This window comes from Engystomops pustulosus, chromosome 3, assembly GCF_040894005.1.
Source record: "Engystomops pustulosus chromosome 3, aEngPut4.maternal, whole genome shotgun sequence".
Taxonomy (NCBI): domain Eukaryota; kingdom Metazoa; phylum Chordata; class Amphibia; order Anura; family Leptodactylidae; genus Engystomops; species Engystomops pustulosus.
This window is the reverse complement of record NC_092413.1, coordinates 88,610,798-88,621,830: the sequence shown is the minus strand read 5'-3', so window position 1 is coordinate 88,621,830 and position 11,033 is coordinate 88,610,798.

Here is an 11,033-nt window from a genome sequence, read left to right as displayed (position 1 = left end):
TTACACATTGGAAGGTGGAAGTGCTCCTGCACAATGTGACAACCTGAGAAGCTACAGCAGGTGAAACAAGTATTGAAAGTAATAAATATAGTTCTAAAGTTGTTACTGACATAGAATTCTATGTTGGTAAATTTTGGTAAAAAAGCCTTCAATCCCCATTGACATATAAATCAAATCATGGATGTCCATTAATGATGTGCCATAATGACAGCCCCTGTATGAAGAAACTAGTCACCTGCATTGCTCAGGTGTAATCTGAGGCAGCATCATACACAGCATTTGAATAGCATTTTGAGATGCAATTGAAATGCTGTGGGTGGAGCTTCACCCTATCATATGAGCAACACACATTTTTTTTCCTTTCTATATGTATTCTTTTTTATTTTCCTTTGAATAACATACAAAATCTTAAAATTTCATCACAAAACATCATTTAATCAAACAAAGCAAAAGTTGCACTTCATTAAGAAATTTTCATCACATTTTCAACCATAATACCCCCCACCTTCCCTGCCAGCCGGATGCAACCTAAAAGAAAAAAAAGGAAAAAAGAAACAAACTTGTCCAATGCACCCAAATTTTCAAATTGCTTGAAAGTTTGCTCCCCCTTCCAACCAGATATTCCTCAATATTTCAAACATGTTCCTGATTGTAAGTGTTTCACTGTACAGGCGGTCCCCTACTTAAGGACACCCGACTTACAGACAACCCATAGTTACAGACGGACCCCTCTGCCCACTGTGACCTCTGGTGAAGCTCTCTGGATGCTTTACTATAGTCCCAGACTGCAATGATCAGCTGTAAGATGTCTGTAATGAAGCTTTATTGATAATTCTTGGTCCAATTACACCAAAAATTTTGAAACTCCAATTGTCACTGTGGCAAAAGAAAAAAAATTGTCTAGAACTTCCATTATAAAATATACAGTTTCGACTTACATACAAATTCAACTTAAGAACAAACCTCCAGACCCTATCTTGTATGTAACCCGGGGACTGCCTGTAAAGTGATTGCGGACTGAGCCACTTTTTTCACAAATACAGATATTGAGAAGTTCCCATTAAGCCCTATTAACTAAATGCCACCCTTCATTTAGCTAAAAATAGTTTCCCTCACATCCCCGTAAAATTAATTTCGTTCTCTTACCTGGAATATAGCTGTAAGTCAGAATTGTCATGGGCAGGGCCGCTACTAGGAATTTTGGGGCCCTTGGCTGGAAGATTTTTTGGGCCTCCCCCCTGGTGTCCATTCCCACATTGATACATAACATTGTTTACACAATTTCTTTTTTTGACCAAAACATATTTAACCCCTAGGGACTCGGCCTCTTTTGGCCTTTACGACGCAGCCCCATTTTTCAAATTTGCCCTGTGTCACTATAAGTGGTTATAGCTTTGGAACGCTATGAGATATCCAGGGGATTTTGAGATTGTTTTCTCATGACACATTGTACTTCAAATTAGTTTAAAAATTTGGATGAAATCTTATGTGTTTAGTTATGAAAAAAAACTAAATTTGGAAAAAATTTGGAAAAATTCTTTATTTTCAAAGTTATAAATTCTCTATTTTTGATGCAGATAGTCATAGCGCCCAAATAAATTCATAACTTACATTTCCCAAATGTCTGCTTTATGTTGGCATGGTTTTTTAAGATTCCACATATTTTACTAGAATGTTATGAGGCTCAGAATTTAGGTGCCATTTTTCACATTTTTTGTAAAATCACCACAACCTGTATTTAGATGGACCTGCTCAACTTCTAATTGACACTGAGAGGCCTAAATAATAGCTAGACTCATAAATTACCCCATTATGGAAACTACACCCCTCAACGTATGAAAAACCACTTTTAAGAAGTTTGTTAACCCTTTAGGTCAGTGGCGGCGAACCTATGGCACGGGTGCCAGAGGTGGCACTCAGAGCCCTCTCTATGGGCACCTGCGCCATCACCCCAGTGCAGAGTGCACCAGACAGCACTCAAGGCCTCTTGCAGTCCCAGGCAGCTCAAGATCCTGGAAGGAAGCTACAATGATCATCCAAACTTCTTCTCCTTATTTCTAATGTATTGGTGTCCTTTGGTGCCTATACAATTTAAACATGTGACAGAGTAGGGAGTAATAAGTTACTCGCATCGGCACATGAGTGGATTTTGGATGTAGTTTGGGCACTCTGTGTCTAAAAGGTTTGCCATCACTGCTTTAGGTGTTATATAGGGGTTAAAACAAAATGGAGGTGCAGTCTACAAATTGTAATATTTTTTTACAATACACTCATTTTGGGTGGAAAATTAAACATTTACAATGGATTAAATAAAAAAAGGCTCCACAAAGTTTGATACTCAATTCCTCCCGAGTACACCGATACCCTATATGTGGTGGTAACCTGCTGTATGGGCGCACGTCTGGGCACATAAGGGAAGGAGGCGCCATCCAGATCACATTTGCTATTTCACATTGTACAGGCTATAATTTTTTTCTTTTTTTAATGTGGACCTACAGGGGCTTATTTCTTTTGCCACATGAGGTGCACTTTTCTGGTACGTAATTTTGGGGAATCTATAGCTAAGTGGTGAGATTTTATTAACTCTTTGTTGGTGGAGGAAATGAAAATCATCAATTTTTGGGAACATTTTTATGTGTTTTTTTTTTGGCCGTTAACCATACCAGAAAAATAGTATATTATTTTTATTCTATGGGTCGCCACGATTATGAAAATACCTCATTTATATAGATTCTTTATTTTTTCCCCATTTTTACTGAATAAGAAGTAATTTGGCAAAAATGTTGCTAATTTTAGCATCACCGTCTTTCATACGCATAATTTTTTTATTTTTCGCCTCACAAATCTATTTAAGGGCTTATTTTTTGCAAGAAGGATTGTTCTTTTTATTGGTCTTATTTTGGAATGCATAACATTTTTTAAATCACTTTTTAGAGCATTTTTTATAGGGTATTAATTAAAAATTATCTTTTTTGGAGCGTTTTTTTTTTACGGAATTCATTTTGCGGATCTATTAACGATTCTGTTTTATTATTTAGATCGATACGGACGCAGCGATACCAAATATGTGGGGGGTTTGTGTATTTTGTTCAATTGTACTTGTTCAATTTATCATCAACATCATCTTTTCATAACTTTTTTATTTTTCTGCTGACAAATCTGGTTAAGGGCTTATTTTTTTGCAAGAAGAGTTGCTCTTTTTAGTGGGCTTATTTTAGAGTGCGGAACATTTTTTAATCACTATTTAGAGCATTTTTAAAAGGATATTAATTAAAAATTATCTTTTTTCGGGTGCGGGTTCAGTAACGATTCTGTTTTATTATACAGATTGTTACGGATGCGGCAATACCAAATATGTGGGTTTTTTTGTGTTTTTGAGGTTTTTATACTTTATTAAGTGTTTTTATGGGAAAGTGACATTTTAGGGGCTTATATTTTTATGTATTTATTTTTTATTTATTATAATGTGTAGTGTTTAGTGTTTTTAAATTTTTTTTTACTTTTCCATACTGCTCTACAATACTTTTTCATGCAGGCGGATGCTCAGACAGTTTACAGTCAGACCTGGAAGGGATCTGACTGCCAGGGACATCGGGCAGCTCCGGGGCACATGGCAGTCCTCAGAGCTGCCCAGAAGTGAATCGGATCCCCCAGTAAGCGGCACGGGGGATCCGATCCATAGCGGAAACACCTTTACACACTGCGGGCATGCTTGGCACGGGGTTAACACCCGCGATCGGAGTCAGCTCCGATCGCAGGTGTTAGCGCAGGCTGTCAGCCTTGATAGACAGCTGACAGCAGGACGTTATAGTGCGTACTGGTGCGCTAAGCATCTAGCCACCGGGACGTACTATAACGTCCTGGTGCGCCTAGGGGTTAAGGCATGACAAGCTAGACTCTTTTGACAGGATCCTACTCTACAGCACGTGTCCCCTCAATATATAGATAGCCTCTGCAAAGTCCACTCAGTATGTAGATAGCAACTGCATGTGCCCACTCAGTATATAGATAGCCACTGCACATGCCAACTGAATATATAGAAAGCCCCAGCCCATGCCCTCTCATTATATAGTTAGTCTCAGCATGTGCCCACTCAGTATACAGCTAGCCCCTGCAAATGCCCACTCAGTATATAGCTAGCCCCATTACATGCATACTCAGTACATACATATTCCTAGCCCGTGCCCATCAGTCCACAGTCAGCTCCCCCAGTACATATACAGCCCCTGCAGTCCACAGTCAGCTCCCCCAGTACATATACAGCCCCTGCAGTCCACAGTCAGCTCCCCCAGTCCATATACAGCCCCTGCAGTCTACAGTCAACCCGCCCAGTCCATAGACAGCTCTCCTCCAGTCCACAGACAGCCCCCCAGTCCATAGACAGCCTGCCTTTAGTGTACTAACTGCCTCCCTCCAGTCCATAGCCAGACTCCCCAGTCCATAAACAGCCCCCACCTGTACCGCAGGAAAGCAGGCAGGGAAGACTTGGTGAGTATTTTTTATTTTTTTTACCGGAAGCTACATAGGAACTTCGGAAGTGCGGTGCAATGTTAAGGGGCAGAGTTAGCAGAGGAGGTTTTGTGGGTACTGTGTGAGCTCCTCTGGCTCCCCTTTTGGTTGTAAAACGGACGGCCCTAGTCATGACCCCCTCGGCCAAGTCCAGCAGATCCTTTATATGCCCCATGCCTCTTCTCACCATTCAGCACTCATGTTAGGTGACCAGGGTGATGTCATCCAAGGTCCTTTACCCCCTAACATTTACAAAATCTACCCCATATATGTATCTGATTACAAGAAATCACTTCTAGTTTTCCCCATGCTTCCATGGAGGCATGCTGTATACATAGTATAAAATAGTTTAAAATAGTTAGACCTTGATAGTTGGACCTTAGATGACATCATCCTGGTTATGTGACATAACATGCCGAATGACGTAACAGAAATCAATCTCAACATTCCAGTAAAGCACTGTGTAAAACATATGACACAGTATTTTCTACAAAGCTGTATTTGTCTTGTTGAATACTGGCAGACGGTCCCTATGCATACGTAGGACTCTATTATTCTCACTGGACTCACAGCCATGGAAAAGAACCATTTAGGGTTTTACATTTTATATTTATCAAAAATAAAATGCAGTAGCACACTGTAACTGCTGAGGACATTGCTCCTACGCGTTTCAAAGGACCTGGTTTCCTTCCTCAGGAATTTGGTATTATGGTGAGAGTTAGTTTCTTATGTTTGTGTTAGTCAGGTGTGGTCTGTGCAGAAGATACTCTAGAGCAGTGGTGGCGAACCTATGGCACGGGTGCCAGAGGTGGCACTCAGAGCCATTTCTGTGGGCACTCAGGTTATCACCCCAGGACAGAGTTCACCAAATAGGACCAAATCTTCCTGCAGTCTCAGGCAACTCAAGAGATGCGGCTCTCGGCGCTATTGTAAAGCAACACTTCACTGGCTGTTTGGAACTGTGGGGAAAAAGTGCATTATCTTTGGAGGTCATCCCTGACCCACTGTTCTTCCTCTACAGAGACCCTGGAGAGAAGCTACAATGAGAGTCTGAATTTGCCCTCTTTCCTTCAGCTATATTGGTGGCCACAGGGGCTGATACAATTGAAAGATGTGGAAGAACAGGTAGCAGTAAGTTACTGCTTAAAATGCCATGTTGGCACTTCATGGTAAATAGTGGATTTTGGTTGTAGTTTGGGCACTCGATCTCTAAAAGGTTCGCCATCACTGCTCTAGAGTTTCCCCTGTTTTGCTGCACACCAGGCCCACAAGTGCACTCTCATACAGCTCAGTTGCAATCTGGCTGGATTTATTTTCTTTTTTTTTCTTTTACGTATGATAAGCCATTTTACTCTGCAACTGTGGAGGTCCTAGCTTTCTTGCAGAAAAATATTTGCAATGTGGTTGCGCACCTGGCAATCGTTGCAGGAAACAAGCTGTTTTTATTTTTATTAGACATAACTGTGACACTTCCTGGAAGATGTAGGTAGAATTTACATACAAGAATATTTTACATATTGATGTTTGAGTACAGAATATAATGCAAAAAAACAAGAAAATGGCTAAAACCAAAGATGGTTCATTTGCTGTATTTACTATAAAATTATCACATAAGGCTGCATTTATATGAACGTATGAGGGACGTATTCTGTTTTGTTTATACTGTAGTATTTTGGCTGTAAATAAGGGACGTATTGCAACCGTTTGGAAATGTATTGCACAGTATGGCACTGTATCTGTACCGTATCTGTATAAAATATGGTGGTCTAGCAAATGATGACAGAATGCATCTCCCATTGGTTCTGGATACTGCACGTATATACAGCAGCATACGGTGCACAGCAGTATGCAGCATGTATTAAGCCTGTATTTTATACGTTCTCATTGACTTCTACGAGCCGTTCAGAATGGAAATACGGTGGAAAATAGGATTTGCTCTATATTTTTATACATCCCGCTCACTTTACGGTGGACAATATGGTCATGTACATGGATGGCCGTATTGCTCATTGGAATAAATAGGGCCGTATGCCAGCCATATACAGGCGGTCCCATACTTAAGGACACCCGACTTACAGACAACCCATAGTTACAGACAGACCCCTGTGACCTCTGGTGAAGCTCTCTGGATATTACTATAGTCCCAGACTGCAATGATCAGCTGTAATGTGTCTGTAATGAAGATTTCTTGATAATCCTTGGTCCCATTACAGCAAAAAATGTTTAAATTCCAATTGTCACTGGGGTCAAAATTTTTTTTGTCTGGATCTACACTCGCCGGCCACTTTATTAGGTACACCATGCTAGTAACGGGTTGGACCCCCTTTTGGCTTCAGAACTGCCTCAATTCTTCGTGGCATAGATTCAACAAGGTGCTGGAAGCATTCCTCAGAGATTTTGATCCATATTGACATGATGGCATCACACAGTTGCCGCAGATTTGTTGGCTGCACATCCATGATGCGAATCTCCCGTTCCACCACATCCCAAAGATGCTCTATTGGATTGAGATCTGGTGACTGTGGAGGTCATTTGAGTACAGTGAACTCATTGTCATGTTCAAGAATCCAGTCTGAGATGATTCCAGCTTTATGACATGGCGCATTATCCTGCTGAAAGTAGTTGGGATGTTGGGTACATTGTGGTCATAAAGGGATGGACATGGTCAGCAACAATACTCAGGTAGGCTGTGGCGTTGCAACGATGCTCAATTGGTACCAAGGGGCCCAAAGAGTGCCAAGAAAATATTCCCCACACCATGACACCAGCACCACCAGCCTGAACCGTTGATACGAGGCAGGATGGATCCATGCTTTCATGTTGTTGACGCCAAATTCTGACCCTACCATCCGAATGTCGCAGCAGAAATCGAGACTCATCAGACCAGGCAACGTTTTTCCAATCTTCTACTGTCCAATTTCGATGAGCTTGTGCAAATTGTAGCCTCAGTTTCCTGTTCTTAGCTGAAAGGAGTGGCACTCGGTGTGGTCTTCTGCTGCTGTAGCCCATCTGCCTCAAAGTTGGACGTACTGTGCATTCAGAGATGCTCTTCTGCCTACCTTGGTTGTAACGGGTGGCGATTTGAGTCACTGTTGCCTTTCTATCAGCTTGAACCAGTCTGCCCATTCTCCTCTGACCTCTGGCATCAACAAGGCATTTCCGCCCACAGAACTGCCGCTCACTGGATGTTTTTTCTTTTTCGGACCATTCTCTGTAAACCCTAGAGATGGTTGTGCGTAAAAATCCCAGTAGACCAGCAGTTTCTGAAATATTCAGACCAGCCCTTCTGGCACCAACAACCATGCCACGTTCAAAGGCACTCAAATCACCTTTCTTCCCCATACTGATGCTCTGTTTGAACAGCAGGAGATTGTCTTGATCATGTCTACATGCCTAAATGCACCGAGTTGCCGCCATGTGATTGGCTGATTAGAAATTAAGTGTTAACGAGCAGTTGGACAGGTGTACAGAATAAAGTGGCCGGTGAGTGTACAATTATAAAATATACAGTTTCGACTTACATACAAATTCAACTTAAGAACAAACCTCCGGACCCTATCTTGTACGTAACCTGGGGACTGCCTGTATACAGCTGTTTTAATGTGTTCTCTACACATTCATGTGCATGGGGACTAAAAGTAACTAATGTGTTAAGAGAATGTTTTTCTATGAAGGAACCAAGTAACATTTTAGCCAATTTTGTAAATTTTACAATATTTTTTGTAACTCTATTTTCCATAAGAAAACATTATATTCTGTCGATTTTACTGTAATGGAATTCAAGCTTCAGTCAGAAGGTGATCGGAAACAGTACTAATGCAACCTGTATGATTGCTTAAAATGTGTTTTTTTCAGTGAGAGGAGCCCCTAGGCAGGTTGTTGCCACCTATTAGCAAAGCTGATGGGACTGACAAGGCCCCCTCTGTCCTCTGTAAGATGATATTCTGTTATTTATATTCTGAGCTGCTTATAAAAAAAATTGTGAATATCAGGTGGTGGTGCTGGGTATTACTAAAGGAATCCTACCATCATGGATCTACCATAAAAAATAAGGTAAATTCCTCCAGCCAGCCTTTGCCCTAATCTGTAATTTACTAGTCCTTTAACCTAATTGTTTAAAGGAAATCTTCCACCAGGATCAAGGAATGTAAACCAAGACTGACAAGACGGATCTGCTCTTCTTTTAGCTTCTTTTGCCCTGGTTTTAACAAAAAAAAGGCTTTAGGCTAGTATAGGCTCTAGGTATTAATGGAGTCTGGAGCCCCAAAGGCTCATTTGCATAATATCTAAAGCCTTGTTTTTCCTAACAAAGGCATAAGAAGATTAACCCTTTAACGACCCGTGACGTAATAGCATATCACGGGTCGGCTGCGGGTGCATGGATAGGGCTCTCAGGCTGCAGCAAATACTTACCGGTGACACCCGCAATCGGTGCCGGCAAAGCTGCCGGCGGCTTCCAAAAGACAATGGCGCATGGGCGCGGCCATCTTGTTGGAGATCGTCACTACCCGTGACGTTATCAAGGAGCAGTGATCGGTGGCCATGACAGCTTCCGGTCTTCCAAAGACCCGAGGCTGTCTGGATTTAACCCATTCATTACTATGTGCTAATTGCACATTGCAATGTATGAGGATGAAAATCTCCGTATACTGCCCTACAGTAGTGTGGCAGTATATGGTAGGATCAATCAGACAACCAAGGGTTAAAGTACCCTAGGGAGTCTGAAAAATAGTAAAAGTAAAAATAAAAAAAGGAAAATATAAAAATTATAATAAAAATAAATTAAAAATTCAAATCACCCCCCTTTCCCTAGAACTGATATAAATAGTAAAAATCATAAACACATTAGATATTGCCGCATCTGAAGTGTTAGTGGTAGTCATTGGAACACAAGACAGAGCCTTGTCCTGTGCTCCATAGAAATCAATGAAGCACAGCTTAGTCCTGTACTCCATTGACTTTTATGGGACTTCCTGGATGTTTACAGGATGGACCTAACCCAGAAGTCCACAGCAGATATAGAGAACTTGTGGTTTCTTGTTCTGCTGAGAAAGGGGGGTGGAAAAGCTCGGAAACACCAACCCACCTTTCCACTATTGTATATTCATCTTGTATTCTGTGGAAGGTGATCAAAGTGCTGTACAAGATCTATTTGGGCCCCTTCTGGCTTAAAGGAAACCTACCACTTCCGATGGTGGTTATAAGCTGCAAATGCCGTGCACCAGCTCAGGGTGAGCTGGTGGCGGCGCTTATTTTCGTTATGTTTTTAAACCGTTGTAAAGCATTTAGACGCTTTAGTAATCTTTATATACAAGTAGCTTCACCGCACCGTGGTCCGCGCTCGGTGCACCATGCACGCGACCACTTCCTATTCAGGCGCATGAAGTGGTGGTGCGGTAAAGCTACTTGTATATAAAGATTACTAAAGCGCTTAGACGATTTACAACGGTTTCAAAAATAACGTAAATAAGCGCCGGCACCAGCTCACCCTGAGCTGGTGCACAGTATTTGATGCTTATAACCACCATCGGAAGTGGTAGGTTTCCTTTAAAGGAAACCTACCACTTGTAGTGGCAGGTTTCCGATGGAAATACCGGGCACCAGCTCAGGGTGAGCTGGTGCCGGAGCTTATTTTAGTTAGTGTTTTAAACCGCGGTATCGCGGTTTAAAGCACTTTTTAAACGTTATAGCCGGCGCAGGCAGGTACGCGCTCGGCGCTTACCATGCGCGCGGCTCTCATTCACTTCCTATATAGCCGCGCGCACGGTAAGCGCCGAGCACGTACCTGCCTGCGCCGGCTATAAAGTTTAAAAAGTGTTTTAAACCGCGATACCGCGGTTTAAAACACTAACTGAAATAAGCTCCGGCACCAGCTCACCCTGAGCTGGTGCCCGGTATTGCCATCGGAAACCTGCCACTACAAGTGGTAGGTTTCCTTTAAGTATCTTATGTATACCTCCCAACTTTTGTGGAGGTGAAAGAGGGACAAAGCTTGCAGCAGAAATGTTTCCCTCCTTAGCCCCACATTTACTCCTCCCCAACATAGTATAATTCTCTCCTCAGTGCCCACCTCTTCTCTTTCACAGTGTGCCCCCAAAGCTTCCTGTCACATTGTCTCCTCTTCCCCTCACCCTCCCTCATATTGTGTTCCCCAGCTCCCCTCACATTGTGTCCCCATCATATTCTGCCCCCTATTGGTTCTTTGCATTATAACTTTATTCAGCTCTACTGGGGTTTACAACAAATCTCCCACTGCCCAGGACACCTTGAACTCATTTAATGGTTGGTAATTGTTAGATGACCCTATTAACAGGAAGCCATAATCCTAATGGTAACGCTGAATAAGATGGGACTCCCCATCAGCAGCTGTGGTCCAAGTTCATATTTTGGCTTGTTTTTAATAACAAACTTTTTTTTGTAAGACCTAAATAAAGCAGCATACAGAACTCCTGCGTTTTTAAACGTAACCCCGTTAAAAGCAGGAAATACCTAATCCAGACTTGGCTGTGGAGGTGACAGCAGGG